Here is an 18,274-nt window from a genome sequence, read left to right as displayed (position 1 = left end):
TCCCAGCTTTGCTAAAGCAGTTCCCACCAGCTCTTTTTCAGTGTGGATATTCATTCATACTAAAATTATCTGTATTTGAGTCAACAAAAAAAAAAAAAAATTTTTTTTCTTTAAAGTACAGGGACTTTAAGGAAAGCGCAGGACCAGAAGGGCACCCAGGGGAGGCAACAACCACCAGGATGACTCAAAGCTACTCGAGTCAAACTGTGGTTTAGTTGATATGGGGGTGTCAGTCAAAGGTGGGGAGTCTGTGATTCTGTGCAAGCCAGGAACATCACACAATCCATGAACTGCACGAAGGAAAAGCACCCAACAGCCATAAAAACTGCACTGGAGCTGCAAGACTGCTGTAGGAACTATGGCAACACCAAAGCCCCAAAGGACAATGCACGCTTAGAGCTGGAACAAGCCCGGCTGCTCCAGGAGGTGCTTCCAAGGGATCCAGTGAGGATGGATGATGGATGCCCCAGGAGCCTCTCAGCTCTGCACCTGCCCCTACACGGAGCTCTTCCAGAGGAGCTCGAGGCTCTGCACTGCTCAAACACAACCTGTGCCCAGCCAGAACACGTTTTACAGCCTGTGGTCCTTGAGGGACCTGGGGCACTCCAACCTTTACCTCCTGCAATCCCCAGGAATGGATCTCAGCACACACCTCACTGGTGATGCTGGCAAACCCAGCCAGCAGCCAAAACCTCTGCCACTGCCTCTTCCCATCTTGCTGCCAATGCATCCCACAGAGCATTCCCTGCCAAAAGCTGCAGCACAGCCCCACACAGGCAGGATTCCAGTGAGGAATGCATGCCCTGCACAGGCAGAACTGCCCTGCACACCCCACCACGTTCCACTGAACGTTTCCTGTGGAAGAGCCTTTACAGCGACTCCTGTGAGCCAGAGAGGATCCATGTTCACCCCTGCAAGAATTTCCTACCAAGGTCACTGACTAGAAACCAAGAAAGAAAGAAGGATAAATAAGAGAAACCTGCAACTGTCTACTCCAATAAGCACTTTGTTTGTCTTTCCTGACCAATGAATGAAGTGTAAACTCACTTTTTAAATTTTGTAAGAATGTATAAAAAGCATGCATGCTATAACAAAAACGGTTTGAAGCCTTCTGAAAATGGAGTGTGTTGCTTTGGATTGTCTCTGTCTCAGCTATGAGAGTTTCCCTCTCTCACAGCACAGTTGCCTGGAGAGGACTGATACCATCAATGCCAGGTATTATGGAAGGTTCCAGGTCTCCACACAAAAGGATCACTGTGGCCAGGGCTGTTGTTAGCAGGGGAAAGGGAACAGAGAAATAAATAAATACCAGCACTTCAGGACTTCGAGGAATTCCAGTGGCAGGTAACATGAATATTACATGTCCCTGATTAACATTATTTTCAACTCGGTAAAAGCAGTTTAAAAATAAAGTCCACATTCTGCACTTATGCAAAATAAAAGTAATTAGCTGGAGCCAGATCTCTGTCAAAGATCAAGGCAGAAGGAATATCCAAATGCAAGAGAACCGGGGAGAATTCCTGTTTGAGCGTGTCTAAACACACACACAAACACACACACACACACACGTGTTTGCAGGTATGTGGTGTCATGGAATGCTGTCAGAGGATGGTTTGGCTTGAAGGGATTTTAAGGATCATCCAGTGCCACCCCTGCCATGGCAGAGACACCTCCCAGGTTGCTCCAAGCCCTGTCCAACCTGACCTTGGGCACTGCCAGGGATGCAGGGGCAGCCCCAGCTGCTGTGGGCAGCTGTGTCAGGGCTGCCACCCTGCCAGCCTGGCCTCTGGAACTCAGCTTTTCCATGGCACAGATCCTCTGTCTGATCTCATTCAGCTGCACTGAGAACTCTGCCAAGTCTCAGACTCTCACCTGCAGCTTTTCCATCAGCTTCCCCTCTGCTCAGGGTGAGGAGATGAAGCACGAGCCTGTTTTATCAGGGCACTCCACAGCAACTCTGCTGCTCTCAGGCTCTGGAGAGCCACACTCTGCACAAGAACTCAGACAGAAAACTCCAGACACCCAAGAGAGCAGCCCTGCCACATTCCTGGGAATTACACTGCAATTGCTCTTGCACTTGTCCACAAGCCTGAGGGGGGTTTTGCAACTTCCCTGTGGAAGGCAGCACTGGAGAGGCAGCACTGGAGAGGCAGCTCAGCTCCCCAGCCCCAGCACAGGGCCCTGAGGCACCTCCCAAACCCTTCCCTGGCACCACACTGACCATCAGAGCTGCCCAAAGCCACCCCACTGATAACAGCAAACTGAAGGCAAAATTGTTCCAGCTGCCCTCCTGTCCAAATCCATGGAAGGATGACAATGGAGCCCACCTGGAGCAGCCTGGAGCCTCCAGAGAGCCCTCCTGGAGCCAGAGCAGCTTTTGGGAAGGAATGGTGGGAGGGGGGAGGCTCACACAGGGAGGGGGCTGGACACCAGCACAGCACAACTGGATGAAAACCAGAGCTGGGAGGCTTTAGGAATGTCAGGCTGAGCAGAGGAAGAGTGATACAACTGCAAAGAATCACCCCAGCAGCCCACTTGCAGCCCTGACACCCCTTCAGCTGCAGCCATTCCCAAACAAGATCTGCAAAGAGTGATTTACTCCGGGTAATTATGCCTGAGGTAAGAGCACACCACCCTCCTGCAGATTCCCTCCCTTTGGGCAATCCCAGTGCCATCAAGCACTTAGCAGGATGGGGTAAGACTGTCCAAGCTGGATTGCTCCATCCTGAGCTGTACCCTTTCCAAGCTGATAAAAAGTCACATTAATAAACTTGCCTTCAGTTACAGAGTGAGATGCTCTGCCAGAGCAGCTTCACTGGGAGGACAAGAATAACTTTCCTCTAAGCCCCAGCAGGGATTAGGGACTCTAGAAGGTGGGGATTAATGCTCTTGGCTGGCCTTCAAAAAAGCCACATGGAAGATGAGTTCATAGATAATAACTGTGAGGGACTTTCAAGTGTCGAGCTCTGCACAGGCCTACCAGCACTGAAGTAAGAGACCTAAAAAGGACTCCAAAAATCAAATATTTACCTAAGAAAACAAGAGAGTCTGCCCACCTTCCTGGAAGTTTTAGCTCCAAAGTGAGCAGCTGTAGAAAGCCAGCCCCCCAGGGCCCTGCAGGTTTTAGGGCCTCGCAGCAGAGGGGATTTCATCTCGTGGAGGCAGCACCAAAAAAGGAGAGTTCCATCAATCATGGGGGAAGAGCCTCCTGGTTTCTCCTGGCACAGGGAAGGAGAAGTGGGGGCAGGGGAGGAAAGGGCTGTTTGCAAAGCCCTTTCTCTGGAGGATGCTGGGCTGAGCAGCCCCAGCAGCTGCTCCTGTCAGCTGCTTTCCTTTAATAGCAGCGGGGCAGGGAGGAGCTGGGTCCCACCTCCCCCCAGAGCAACCCCACAGCACACGGGCAGCCTGGCTGTGCCCACAGAGATCCTGCTCCTGGCAGAGAGGCAAGGCTGGCACATCCCTGACAGAGTGCAGTTCCCATCTTCCCCTCCTCGCTCTTCTCCCTGCGGCACCACCTCGCTGCCACAGCTGGACAGCACAGCTGGCTGCACAACAAGGACAAGTTCCACTGCAAAATTTCACCTCAGCCCTCGTGCCAGCTCCTCTGAATTCATCCTATTCCACCTCTGTCTCACATACATGCCTCCCAGAAGAGAGGATTTTGTTCTCACGTGAGAATTTGGGTGCTGATTTCTACAACGGGATGAAAACCACACGGCACAAACACCGGAAGGACAAACCCAGAGACGAGAATGAGTTCAAGTCATGCTGTGAGATGAAAATTCAGAGGTTTAGTCTGCCCTAATTACAGTTTGAGTACCACTGTGTAGGCCCTCAGTGCTTTCATCAACTCCCAGGGTTGCCTTCTGTAGATATAACAAATATAAATACGTGTATAACACATCTGAGAGTGTAGGAGGGAAAGCAAGGCCAGAGAGGATGAATTCTGAATGAAGCTGGGATCAGGCACAGGTTGGACTCCATCTCTGCTTCCAGCCACCCCACTCCTTTCCCTGCACGGAGGAATTCCAGTTGTGTCAGTGACTGTACCAGAGCAGCTGCTTCACTTTTAATTAAAATAAGCCCTTCTCCTGACAGCTTAATTACAGAGCACCAGAACCTGCCCATCAGGACACAGGACTGGAAGCTTCCACATGAGAAATTTGAGTGGGGAATTGTTTTCATTCATGGCAAGTCAGCACCAGCTCGGTGTTCCAGAGGAGTGGAACAGCAAACCTGGCAATGCTTTTCCAAGGGGATTTGTCAAGAGAAAACAATATTTTAAAGCTTTCAAACACTACTGGAATAAGTTTTGGAAGAATGAATGTGCCCAGGGACCTGCTCCACAGGGATGTGCCCAGGGTCCTGCTCCTGATCCATGGGATGTGCCCAGGGACCTGCTCCTGCTCCATGGGATGTGCCCAAGGACCTGCTCCTGATCCACAGGGATGTGCTCAGGGACCTGCTCCTGATCCACAGGGATGTGCCCAGGGACCTGCTCCTGCTCCATGGGATGTGCCCAGGGACCTGCTCCTGCTCCATGGGATGTGCCCAAGGACCTGCTCATGCTCCATGGGATGTGCCCAGGGACCTGCTCCTGCTCCATGGAACATGCCCAGGGACCTGCTCCTGCTCCATGGGATGTGCCCAGGGACCTGCTCCTGCTCCATGGGATGTGCCCAGGGACCTGCTCCTGCTCCATGGGATGTGCCCAGGGACCTGCTCCTGATCCATGGGACGTGCCGAGGGACCTGCTCCATGAGGATGTGCCCAGGGACCTGCTCCTGCTCCATGGGATGTGCTCAGGGACCTGCTCCTGATCCATGGGATGTGCCCAGGGACCTGCTCCTGCTCCATGGGATGTGCCCAAGGACCTGCTCTTGCTCCATGGGATGTGCCCAGGGACCTGCTCCTGCTCCATGGGATGTGCCCAGGGACCTGCTCCTGATCCATGGGATGTGCCCAAGGACCTGCTCCTGCTCCATGGGATGTGCCCAGGGACCTGCTCCTGCTCCATGGGATGTGCCCAGGGACCTGCTCCTGCTCCATGGGATGTGCCCAGGGACCTGCTCCTGCTCCATGGGATGTGCCCAGGGACCTGCTCCTGATCCATGGGGACGTGCCCAGGGACCTCAAGCACCTCTCCACTCCAGCCACAGGCTTTGTCAGGCCAGGAACCAAATTCCCTCCTTTTCTATGGAGGCCACTCAGGTGCTCAGAAATTCATGGAGAATTAAAATCCCTAAGCCCATTTTGGGTGGGAGCAGAATTACATCTGGAAGGCTCCAAGCTGTGGAACCTGTTCCTGACTGCTCTGGGATACCCCAGTTCCTGACTCTGTTAAACCCAGCTCAGGAATATCCCTGTTCTTACCCTGCTGAGGACAGAGTATCCAGTTTGGGATATCCCAGCCAGCCTTTACACCCTGGTGTGCCCCTAAATCACGCTCAGAAAGGGCTTTTTGCATCACCTTTGGCAATTCCATGTATGGATTTTGTTCATGTTGGGGAAACTCCACAATAGATGTAATGGAGATTAACCATATTGCACATTCATAGGAATTACTTCTAAGTAGGGATATTTGTGCCTACACACAGGTGAGAAAGGCAAAACTCTGAAATCCTTTTAAACCAAGGTAGGAGCCTTTAGCTTTAAAAGCCCTGATCACACCTGGGCCCCTCAGCAAGCAGAGCTAAACCTTTGGCTACAAAAGCTCAGGAAAGGATTTGTTGGAAGCTTGGGAAGCAAAACCTGTGATCCAAGGGAGAGGGGCACTCCTGGTGGTGATGGTGCAGCTCCCAAGGCCAGGGAGCAGGATAACTGAGCTTCAGAACGGAGTGTGAGGCAGGGAAAGGTGCAGTGAGCCCCCAAACCTCCCCAGGGGAGAACTTGGGGTGCTCTGAGTTCACAGCTCCAGCATTAAGTGCAGAGAGAGGGACCTTCCCCCTCAGCCAGGGAATTCCTGGGAACATGAATCAGCTCAGATCCCTCAGCAGCTCCTGTGCTGCCCAGGGGAGGGACGAGGACACAGCTCCAAGGAAGTGCCTGAAAACGTGTTCAGTGGCACAGCCAGCAGCTTTCCATCCACAGGGAGCTCTGCCAGGCCACAGGTCCAGCAGGTTCATCCCCACCCCCTCCAAAAGTGGCTCTGGAAGCCAGGAGAGCTGCAGGTGCTGGCCAGCCCCTCCTGGGGCCCTGCAGCTCATCCCTCCAGCCACAGGGATGCCAGCCCAGCCCTTAAGCTGCTGTTATTGCCTCCCAGCAGGAAATTTAATTCTCCCCAGGCAGGGGGACACTCCTGCTCTCGCGTGATGTTTATTCTTAGAGAGGATCCCAGGGATTTTTCTTTAGCTGCTTCAGCCCCACGGCTGGCCCAGGGCCAGAGGAGCAGCGCTGACCTGCTGGGCAGGGAGCAGCCCCAGCGTGGCACAGACACAGCACAAGCATTTGCTGTGGCAAGAAGGCAAGAAAGGCTGGGAACTGAGGAGCAAGAACTGCCCAGAGACTCGTTCCTGCCACACAAAGTCCATGGCAGTCAGTAAAAAAAGCAGATGACAGGCACAGAGTGAGGCCAAGCGAGCGCTCACATCCAACAGCTGAGCCCAATTCCTCCCGAGTGAGGCCAAAGAACAAATTCTACATTGGAGCCTTTCAATTATCCTGACCTGGTTGTAATGACAAAATTCCTGCTGACTGAGAGATCAACCAACATTAGCTCCCAGTGACCAAGCACATCCAGCACAACCACACTTGGGCAACAGCTCTCACAAACAGCTGCAAACTTAAGGCTGGACACTCAGGTTGGTGATGGCTCCAGTTTTTTTTTAGTTTTTCTTCTAGGAAATGGGCTCAAATGTTGCAAGGAGAAGAATGCAGTCTTAGTTCAAGTAGAACAGTGCCTGTGTGGCTTATCTAGTTAAAAAATGGGATGTGCTGGTAGGCAGGAGCTTGGGGAAATGCCAAGAGGAGCCAGAGCACGAGGCCTTGTGCTAGTTCTTGGTCTCAAGGAGAGAATTGTCTGTCTCTGAAATCTGATGAGGTGGCAGCAGGGGCAAGAACAGTCCTTTCTGAAATGAATTAATGCAGAAGAACAGCTCCCCCCATCCCAAGTGCATGCAGGAAGGCAGGGGGAGGAAGGGAGGTGCTGCTGCAGCCCAACCACCATTGTATTTACATTTCCGTGCTCCTGATAGCAAACACATTCAAGGGTGCCTGGAAAACAAGGCTTTGGTAAGAAAACAAAAGCTGAGATTTCATGACAGAAAGAGCAATAAAAGACATTCCAGGTGTCCCTGCAGCCTTATCAGGCATGGTGTGGTGGTTTCCTTAGAGAATGATTCACTTTCTTATCCCAGGTGTGGCTGCAGCATCCAGTGCCACACTGAGATGCCCTTGGACACAGCAACTCTCTTCCAAAAGGGGAAAAAGAGGGGACTAAATAAATAATTATTCAGTGTAGAACTGAAAACAAAACCAAAAAAAACCCAAACCTTTTGATTGTAGTTCAGGGTGCTTCCCACAACACTTTAGGAAAGTAAAACCTTAAGCGGTAAAGCGACTCAGAAACCTCAAATCCCTGAATGTTTGGGCTGGAAGGGACCTCGCAGCCCATCCAGTGCCACCCCTGCCATGGCAGGAACACCTCCCACTGTCCCAGCCTGCTCCCAGCGCTGTCCAGCCTGGCCTTGGACATTTCCAGGGATCCAGGGGCAGCCACAGCTGCTCTGGGCACCCCATGCCAAAAACTGACCCTAAAGATGTGGGTTCGTCAGTGCTTCTTCCCAGTTAGAGCCATTACACAACAAAATATAAATTTACCCAGCAGGTAACGTTTTCAGAAGTGTTTTCTCCCCATGTGTACACGTGGAACCAACACAAGAACCAAATGAAGATCCAGGTGCCACAATCATGACCAGACATTCCCCTGGGCCTGGGGAATGGAGTGAGCAGGAGGAACTGGGGTATTCCTGAGGGGCAGTGTGAGAAAACAGCTTCAGGCTGGCACAGAAGCCAAGGTACTCCTCAGCCAGGTGAATCCAAGCAGGAGCAGCCCAGCTCCCAGCAGTGGGGAGGAAGCTGCTGCTCCTCATCCTCGCCAGCAATGAGCCTGGCTGAAAGATTCCCGGGTAAATCCCTCCAGGAAGCACTTCAGCTGCTCAGTGCAGGCTCTGGGAAAGCCCTGCTGGCTCTGCACCTCCTGAAACCTTGCAACAAGGACTGTGGAGATGTGGGTGCCTGGGAATGCAGGGGGCAATTCTGCCACAGCTCCCAGTTTGTACCAGGGAGAAATATCCTGATGGCAAAGTCACCTCCCTGGACAAGGTGGGAGGTACAACACGACCTGTCAGAGCTCCAGGGGTGCCTGGAGAGGACTCTCAGGTGTGGCATTCAGTTTTAGGAGGTCCTATGAGGAGCAGGCAATTGGATTTGATGATCTAAGGGTCTCTTCCAACTGGAGATACTTCATGAAGTCCAAATCGAGTCCAGACATCCCAGGAGCCTGGCAGACCTTCACAGCACACTGGGCCAAGCCAAGAGAGGTAGAAAAGAGGAAAAATAAAACCCACTCAAGATTGGCAGGTGCAGGGAGGAAAACACCAATCTCTCCCATTCCTCTGTCACCTTTTCCTGTCCAGCTCCTCCCTGAGGGGAGGTGACACCCTGTGACCCCTGCAGGTCCACTGAGGCCACGGGGAGGGCACGTGGGGCACTGTGGGCACGGCCCCCCCTCCAGCCCACCCTGGGCAGATAAGCCATCTTCCTTGGCTTCTCTTCAAGTGGCTTTGAGACAACGACTTAAGATGGTTTGGCCAGCAGCCACAGCCCTGGAGTGACAGCAGGAGCTGGGAATGCCCCAGGGAGCCTGGGCACAGCCCCTGCAGCACTGGGAGAACCTTCCAGCCCCTTGGGAACTGGGGGAACCTTCTAGACCCCTCAGGAACTGGGAGAACCTTCCAGCCCCCTCAGGAACTGGGAGCACCTTCCAGCCCCCTCAGGAACTGGGAGCCCCTTCCAGCCCCCTCAGGAACTGGGAGAACCTTCCAGCCCCTCGGGAACTGGGAGAACCTTCCAGCCCCTTCCAGCCCCCTCAGGAACTGGGAGCACCTTCCAGCCCCTTCAGGAACTGGGAGAACCTTCCAGCCCCTTCCAGCCCCCTCAGGAACTGGGAGCACCTTCCAGCCCCCTCAGGAACTGGGAGAACCTTCCAGCCCCTTCCAGCCCCTCAGGAACTGGGACACAGGAGCTTCTTCCAGTCCCACCATGAACAGGAGCATCAGCCCCACTGGAAATGAAGAACTCTGCACCCACAGCGTTATCTCTACATCTGTCATTTAAGGACACCGGGAAAAAAAGGCACCTGAGGAATAAAAAACCAAAGTTTTAGGAGACTTGGGAAGCTCCTGTGAACTGCAGGCAGTTCCAGGAGATGACAGGGGATAAAGCAGGTGGGATGAGCTCTGTCCATGTGGCCCCTCTGCACTCCTGACTGGGGGTCCCTGCGTGGAACCAGCACTGCCACTGACAGCTCAGGCCTTTTCTACAGGAAAATGCAGAGGGATGGCTCAAACAGGGAAGAAGACAGCAGAAATTCCTCTCAGGACTTAACACGTAACCAGCATTTGAGAACAACCCCAAACTGCTCTGCAGAAGACACCTGGGTCTCTCGGTCCACACAAAAATCAGGAATAAATGGTAATTCCTTCCCCAAAGCACATCAGGTGAGCACCTGCACCTTGAACATCCTGACTGCAGGGCTGATGGCAGATTCCAGAACTGGAGCTTTGCTGTGCCTTCCCCAAAGGAAGCTAGGATAAAAAACCTGGATGATCTGCTGCTCCCAATTCCTAACAAATCAAATCAGACTTGTTTTTCTTAGCCTAGTTTCCCCATTTTAATCTTTTGTAGTCCTCTTACTCTGATAAGAAGAAGATTTGAATGACCAAGTCAAACAAGATGTGAGCCCTTTGAAGCAGAAAAGGCAAAGAAGGAAAGTCCAAGTGGCCAGAAAAGATAAGCCTGGAGTTCCACACCAGCCCTGTTATAAACAGAACCCCAAAAATGTCTGAACTTCAATGAATACCTGAAAGGCTGGAGCTCCTCTGCTCTGGAGCCAGGCTGGGACAGCTGGGGATGTTCCCCTGGAGAGGAGAAGCTCCAGGGAGAGCTCAGAGCCCCTCCAGGGCCTGAAGGGGCTCCAGGAGAGCTGGAGAGGGACTGGGGACAAGGGATGGAGGGACAGGACACAGGGAATGGCTCCCACTGCCAGAGGGCAGGGATGGGATGGGTGGGATATTGGGAATTAGGAATTCCTGGCTGGGAGGGATGGGAATGGAATTCCCAGAGCAGCTGTGGCTGCCCCTGCATCCCTGGGAGTCTCCAAAGCCAGGCTGGACAGGGCTTGGAGCAGCCTGGGACAGTGGAAGGTGTCCCTGCCATGGCAGGGGTGGCACTGGGTGGGCTTTGAGGTCCCTTCCAGCCCAAACCTTTCAGTGAGTCTGTCTGGAAGGATTTTAACTGGCAGCATGTAAAAAGAGCAGTAATTAGCAGTAATTAGAAGGTTTATCAGCACAGGATGGGAAGGTGAGTGCATTCCAGCCACGCTTGCTCCACAGAAGTCCCCAGTGGCAGAACTCGCACCCCAGATCTCTGGATGGTGGCTGCAGCTCCCAGCACAGCTGTTCTGCTGTGCACACACAGCTGTACCAAACTCTGCTTTTGAATGCAGCATTTCCTGCTGGGTCATTAGAAAATCAGTTCCTACCTCACGAGCAGGAGTTCCCTGGGCAGGTACTTCAGTCCTCAGAAACTGCTTATCTGCAAGACACAAGGCAGAAGGAACTGTGTGAGCACAGAGCCCTGGGATGGCAGGAATTGGGGATGCTGGGACATGAGTGGTGGAACTCAGAATTAACTGAGACCTGGGAGATTTTGCTGCAGTCCCCCATCAATGATGCAGGCAGCTTTTCTTGGTGTTCCTTCCTCAACAGGAGTAAGATCCCAGTGTTGCTGGGGTCAGGAGTGAGGGAGGGGATCCTGCCCCTCTACTCAGCCCTGGTCAGGCACAGCTGGGGTGTCGTGTCCAGCTCTCGGCTCCTCAGTCCAAGGAGCCACTTTGACAGCAGCACAGTGGTGTTGGATATTGGGGCATTGTCAGGTGTGACACCCAGAGCCACCTGCCTGAATTCCAGCTCATTCCCTGGGTGGGCTTTTGTGGACAGACTCTGCTGGAGAGGGTCCAGCAGAGCCCACCGAGCTGCTCAGGGCTCTGGAGCATCTCTGCTGAGCAGAGACTGCAGAGCTGGGCTGCTCAGGCTGCAGGAGGGAAGGCTCAGAGGGGAGCCACACAAATCTCCCAAACTGTGCCAGGAGAAGGGGCCAGGCTCTGCCCAGTGACAGGACAAGGAGCAATGGCCACAAAGCAAACCACAGCAGCTCCAGCTCAGCAGGAGGAAGAGCCTCTCTCCATGGAGGGACAGCTGCCCAGGGGGGCTGGAGACACCCCAAACCCACCTGGACACACCCCAGGGACCCTGCCCTGCCAGGGGCCTGGCCTGGGTGACATCCAGAGGTCCCCCCACATTCCAACCACCCTGTCATTGCTATTTCTGTGCTTGCTATTGCCCATCAACACTTGCTCAGCTGTTCATGATATTCCATGAAAACCGTGAGCTGCTTTTCCCTCGTTGCACACCTTAATAGGTTTCTCCAAACACAGCATTAAAGCTGAATTAAGCCAGGCTAATCAGGACATCCCTGCCCTAAGCAGCATTTCAGGTGCTCAATGAATGGCTTAAGAGCTCACAGGGCCCCTGTCAGCCCCTGTCACACCTGCCCAGCCACCTGTGACAGCCACATCCCAGTCACGAGCCCACCTTCATCTGCTCTGGCTGTTTGCTCTACTTCTGCCATGATTCCAGTGCAGCTGCTCCCACCAGATTTACCAGGAACCATCTCCTCACCTGGGTGTCGCGTTCCAAATTTTTCTACCCGATATTTTACATTTTGTTGATAACGTTTCTTAATTGTGAAGCAATCACCAAAAAAAAAAAAAAAATCTATCCCAGTAATTGCTCCTTCTATCTGCCTTGAAGAAGAGAGCACAAACTGAGCCACAGAGTTAAAGTATTTCAATCCACATGGAGAAATAAATGTCCAACTTGTTCTCCACCACTGCAAGTCATCAAGCCATTCTCCCAGGAAAAAAATCATCTCAGTACCTGCTCGGCAGCCAGACAGAAACACCAAACGTGTTCCTCTCCCCACAGATGGATATTTTGTCTTCCAGGGAAGTGAAATGCCAGAGTTTTTAGCTAAACGAGGAAACAGCCCAGTGAAAAGTGTCAGTTCAGCTTCAGTAAAGCACTCAGGAGTGAGAAAAGCCTTCCAGAGGAGTCCTGAAGGGCTGGCAAGGGGAGTTCCCACATTCATTGTGGAAAGGAGGAGTCTCTGGTGCAGGATTCAGCTGCACCAGGTGCTCAGTGCCTTCCTCAGAGGGCCACAAACCAACACCAACCTCCCATCCCCACATCCTTACTGGCAGGTGAGCCAGCCTGTGACAAACTGGGACATCAGAGTCCTTCCCACTGGAGAACAGCCCCATCCCCTCCCCAGGCATCACAGCCCCACTGCTGCTCCCCTGGTGTCCAGCCCACAGTTCTTGCTGTGATCCAGTCCTTTGCACAGAAACCACCACAACTTTACCTTATTTGTTAAGAAAAACAACGCAGAGACCTCTCTTTTCAGGCAGAATTGAAGAAAATGAGAAGCAGAAGATCCTTTTTTAGTGCTGCTCCAGTTCAAATAGGGCAGTGGCTGGGGCAGCCTGGTAACTGTGAGATAAAATCCACCCCAGGCTATTGGTCTGGGCAAACCAACTTTTTCTTTGGTAAAATGTACCTCTGGTTGCTCTCTAAACAACCCCTGAAGGGCAGAATTCCTGAACTGTGGGAGTCTTAACTGCCCCCCTTGTTAAATTGATGCCCTTTAAGTTAGGGGGTGTTCTCACTGACAAGAAGTGTTAAATATCTTAAAAGATCTAAAAAAGATTTGCTGAAATTGAAGGTGGGGCTGCGAAGATTTCTTATGTGTTGGGTCTTCAAATAATCTGAGAGACTTTACTCCATCCCCTCACGGGATAAATTGAGGAAGACTGTTTCAGAAACCTTGCTAAACAGCAGGAGAAAATCCATATATACAGCAAATCCCAGCTCCTGTGGCCCATGGTTAACCAGGACTGCTCTCCACTTTGGAGAAATGCTTCTGAGAACTGATTCAAGGAGTAGAGACAGCTGTCCATGCATTCTGACCCCAAACTCCCAACTTCCTTCCTTCTTCCTTCCTCCCCAGCACTGTTTCCCCACAGCTGCCACAGAAAAGCAGCACCAAGGCAAAGCAGGGATCTCATTAATGCCACTCCCCACTGGGTCCTGCCTGGCATGCACCCTGTTGGTGTTTACTGTCCCTGTAAGATCCAGTTCCACATCCTGCACCAGTACTTCTTGTTCCTCAGCTCCTCTGCTCCCCATCCTGTTGGTACAGAACATTCCAAGGGCTTCTCCAGCTCCAGAGATTCCCCTCCCAAAAAACTGCATCCCCTGCATCCCATTAACACACTGACTATCCCCAGTTACCAGCCAGGAGCTCACCAAACACAGCCCATCTGGAACACACAGGGTTTCTGAGGAGTTCCAAAATCATATCCACATTTCAGGGCAAATATTAACAACTCCCTTCGTGTTTCTGTAGTTTTGAAGGTTTTTACTACTTTTAGCAGCAGTTACTCATCTCTGCCAGTTTGCAGTGACAGCCCTTTGGAGGATGAACTCCCAGCTCAGCCTGGTCCTGGGGAAAAGCACCGAGCCCATCTTGGTAAGCCACCCAAAAAGGATGTGAGCAGCTCTCCACACCCACCTCATCAAAGGATCATCACTGGACAGCCTCCAGCTCTCCAATTCCAGCACCCCAGGACTTTGTGTGTGTACAGTGACTGCCTCAGCCCCTGCTCAGAGACAGGGAGCAGAGCAACACTGGATTATCACTGACCCCAGCCAGGTGGAATGCACTCCACTGAGGTTACCACAAGGAAAAAATGTGCCTTTCCCCATCTCAGAAGCCCTTATCAGCTCCCTTGAACTCCCTAAACAAGCAGCACTTTCTGCTTTCCCACCCCAAACTCAGGACTGCTCCTGTGCCTTGCAGGAGAAAACCCCTCAACCTTGGAGTTTCCTGTTCTCTCACCCTTCAGGCCTGGCTTCCAAAGCTCTGGATAAACAGCTCCCTTTAAATAGCTCCTGTCTCCAACACACACAGGGCATGAAGATCACTTGATAGAGAAGCCAAGAGGGGCGTTGCCCACCCCACTCCAACATTCCACATGCAAAGCAGTCCCAGGGTGTCGGATGCCGGCTCCAAAGGCAAAGGCTGGTGAACCCTGAGCTAAATATACACAGTGGCCATGAAATCCAGATTGGGCAGCTCAGATTTCCATCCCTGGCTCTTCCCAGCAATAACTACAACAACCTGACAAGGAGTCACAGAATGGGGTGGGGTAGAAGGGACCTTAGAGATCTCATTTCAATCCCTGCCACAGGCAGGGATACCTTCCCTCAGAAAGAAAACTGCCTTTATGGCCACCTACATTGTCTCCTTGCCTGTTCCTGAACTCACCAAGTTCCTACACCAAGAGTTTATTCACAAATATGATGGAATTTTTTTCCTTCACAGGCACCACTGCCAGATACTCCATGAATTTCTGTTCAGCATCAAACTCCTGCTCCCACACTACATGAGGCATCTGAATAAAGCTGACAGTAAATCCTAGGAGAAATGGATAAGGGAGCTGGGAAGGGGCTCAGCCTGGAGAAAAGGAGGTTCAGGGGGGACCCTGTGGCTCTGCACAGCTCCTGGCAGGAGGGGACAGTGGAGGGGAACAGGGACAGGAGGAGAGGGAACAGCCCCAGGCTGGGCCAGGGCAGGCTCAGGGTGGACAGCAGCAGGAATTCCCCATGGAAAGGGAACTCAGGGCTTGGAAGAAGCTGCCCAGGGAGGATGTGAGTGCCCATCCCTGGAGGTGTCCAAGGAACACCTGGATGTGGCACTCAGAGCTCTGGGCTGGGGACAAGGAGGGGATCAGGAACAGCTTGGACTCGATGGCCTTGGAGATCTTTGCCAACCCAAATGATTCTGGGATTTGAAAGAGACTGCTTTTACATTTAACTCCAGGCTTTTTGAGTGGAGCTTCTCCCAGGAGAAGTTAGACTAATAATTTAAAGAGTCTTCAAAACACAGGATGTATTTCCACTGCACTTGAAGAGTGAATCATTTTCTAGGGAAATATTCATGAGCAGCAAGTCAGAGCTCCACGGCAGTCACGCAAGTCCTGCTGCTTGGAGAAGGAGATGCTCCTCCCCAGTCCCAGGTAGGACGTGGAAGGATGAAGAACTTCCACTGCAAAGCAAGCAGATACTCTTTGGCAGCATCCACATTTCATCCTTATTAGAGGGGACACGCTTCACAAAGAGAGTCTTCGGCAGCGATTCGGGCTGACAAAGTTAAAACCCAGTGAGGTTCATAGAGTCAGACAGGAAAGAAGCAGCTGCACAAGTGGGGCTGTTTTTATAGCACCGCGGATTTTGGGATGTCAGGAGCAATTTGAAAAAAAGATACGACGTGCAATGACTCTGGGAAGTTGAGGAGTGACTCATGGCTTATCACGGTGCCAATGTCAAGGACCAGCCAAGGACTTTCCCAAAGGGCTCCAGAGGGCTGGGCAATGCAGCAAGGGCTGCACTCACCTGGGAAGGAAAGTTCCAGAAGCCAGAGCCCGAGACAGGGACGTGGGAGAGACTGTGTTACACATAAACTCGATGTGACAGGAGGCTGCAAACACCCAGAGAAGGCTGAGATGAAGGATTTTGACACCAGCGATGCGTAGAAAGATTCAAAAATCTTTCTGAAGTGTCAAAACAAAACAAAACCTTAACATCCAGATTCACACCACAAAGAAACCCAGCACCAAAAGCCAGGGCAGAAATTGCCCTTGGTGAGAATCAGCAAAGCCTGTCCGTGTTCAGCAGAAGCTCAATAAAAAAAGAAAGTGATTTAAGCAAGAGCAAAGTGTCTCTTTTCACAGCTGAAGGACTCTGCTGCTCACAGGACTGAATTAGCTAAAATTAGCTCTCACAGTTGCATTCTCACCAGCACCTCGAGCCTCCCGTGTGGATGAGTAGTTTTGGTGAAAGCTGCTTTAATTTGGATTCAGAGCATGCAAATTTAAGGAGAATAGTGATTTCTGACCAGATCCTTCCATGAACATTGATGCATAAAAAACACTGACTTCCACATTCAAGTTTAATCCTCTTCTGAAATATTTATTTTTGGAACAATTCAGGGAACAGAAAGCCTTCAGCCCAGACGAACTACATCTAAAAATAGAGGGTTTAAGAATTCAGGAATTCTTCCTGCTGTTCTGTCTAATCAATACAGATCCACTGTGACTCCTGTCATCTGCTTTATTTGCCAAAGCACATCCCCACACCCACCCTCTGCCAGCACTATCCAACCTGCATCTTCTGGGATACTACAGGCCAGAAACAGCATTTGTAATGATCTGAGATTCATAAAGACCCAGTTGCACACACATTATACAAGCAGCAGCAAGAACAGAGTCAAGCCTTGAACTATGAAATCATCGTCCAAGGCTGGAGCTCCTCCAGTGCCCATCCTGCCTGGGCTGGGGGAGCATTAATGAACTCTTTGATGGCATCGAGGAGAAGAAGCAGCTTTCATTATCCAAATGTCATTTGTCCACTAATGAGAGGCTCTAAGCCAACTGCTGGCCCTCCTGAGACGCCTTCCTGCACCAGGAAGGAATGGGAAGGAGCTCCTCAATGCCACACTGGAGTCAGAGTGACCAGGAAGATGCTCACAGATAAAATCCTGCACCCCACACCAGGGCTGCTCCGTGCAAACAGATCTGAGCATGGTCCTGGTCCATGGCAGCTCTGGAACAGCACCCACCAATGTGTGGGAGAGGATTTTTGCCCAGGGTCAAAGGCTGCAAGAGGAAAACTCCTGAAATAAAACATCCCAGCACTACCAGAGACCACCAAACATCACATAACTCAGCAGCACAGGGGTAGCCAGAGACACCAGACTGTGAGCAGCTCTTCCTGACCCTTTTTTATATTCACATCACCCCAGCTTCCTGGGAGCTCCAGCAAATCCAGCTCACCTGGCACTACACAAGAGCAAACCAGCACAAAAACCTCCCCAGCCTACAACTACAACTAACAGGGCATTTGCAAGGGCTTCTCTCTCAGTGCCTCTGTAAAAACCAGCAAAAATGTTAATTTTTAGAAAGTCTCTCAGCCAAGGTGTAACCAACAGGTCCAACATAAGGATCCTCCTGGCACACAGCACCCCCAGAGCAGCAGCAGGACACAGCTGCTCCCCACCAGCTCCCTGGCAAGGCTGGAGATTCTTCCAGAACAACCCCTGAGGTTTATTCTGCTTTCACCCAGGACAAACCTTTGCTGTGCAGATCAAAGGGTCAGCAGTGTTCTGGACACCCAAAATCAGAATGTGCAGGTGTGTCCTAAAGGGGCTTAAACAAAAGACAGAGAGAAAATGGAATCAGAACAAGGGGTGATGGGTTTAAACTGAAAGGGGAGAGATTTATATCAGATATTGGGAAGGAATTGCTGGCTGGGAGGGTGGGCAGGCCCTGGCACAGCTGCCCAGAGCAGCTGTGGCTGTCCCTGGATCCCTGGCAGTGCCCAAGGCCAGGCTGGACAGGGCTGGGAGCAGCCTGGGACAGTGGGAGGTGTCCCTGCCATGGCAGGGGTGGCACTGGATGGGCTTTAAGGTCCCTTCCTTTCCAACCCAAACCATTCCATGACTGTATCAAACACAGGGATGTATTTACATCCACGCACCCCAGAATGGAGAACTCCCTAATCCCATTGGAACTACAAAACATTGGCTTTCCTCAGCTTTGGAGCAGGAAAACCAAGAAGGAAACTGCAGGCACCAACCATGATTTTACCAAGTTACACCAGATTAAGGAATGTTGTCTGCAGTGTCAGCTCAGGCCCTGCTGTGGGCAAACAGGAGAAAAGTTTGGATTTCCCACTCCCCTGGGCCCTGCAGGCTGCCACAGACACAGCTTCAAACCAGACAGCTCCTGGAGAATTCCCAATGGTCCCTGGCATTTATCAGTGTAAGAAAACATGAAAATTCACCAGCCTGGGATCTTCTCATGTTTTCAAGGCTT

At 51.8% G+C, this 18,274-nt stretch overlaps 1 protein-coding gene across 6 annotated transcripts in view; it reads right to left on the bottom strand.

Annotated features, from left to right (window-relative positions):
* Positions 1–18,274, bottom strand: part of MAP4 (microtubule associated protein 4) — a 150,018-nt gene that overhangs the window by 110,832 nt on the left and 20,912 nt on the right. For all 6 annotated transcript variants that reach the window (XM_077790011.1, XM_077790021.1, XM_077790013.1 and 3 more), the window contains exon 2: positions 10,763–10,815. The gene's annotated coding sequence lies outside the window, so the exon portion shown is untranslated. The remainder of the gene's footprint in view (positions 1–10,762; positions 10,816–18,274) is intronic.

This window comes from Lonchura striata, chromosome 1 (genome assembly GCF_046129695.1).
Source record: "Lonchura striata isolate bLonStr1 chromosome 1, bLonStr1.mat, whole genome shotgun sequence".
NCBI classification, from domain to species: domain Eukaryota; kingdom Metazoa; phylum Chordata; class Aves; order Passeriformes; family Estrildidae; genus Lonchura; species Lonchura striata.
The sequence above is the reverse complement of the archived record's forward strand: the minus strand, read 5'-3'. Positions and strand labels throughout refer to the sequence as shown.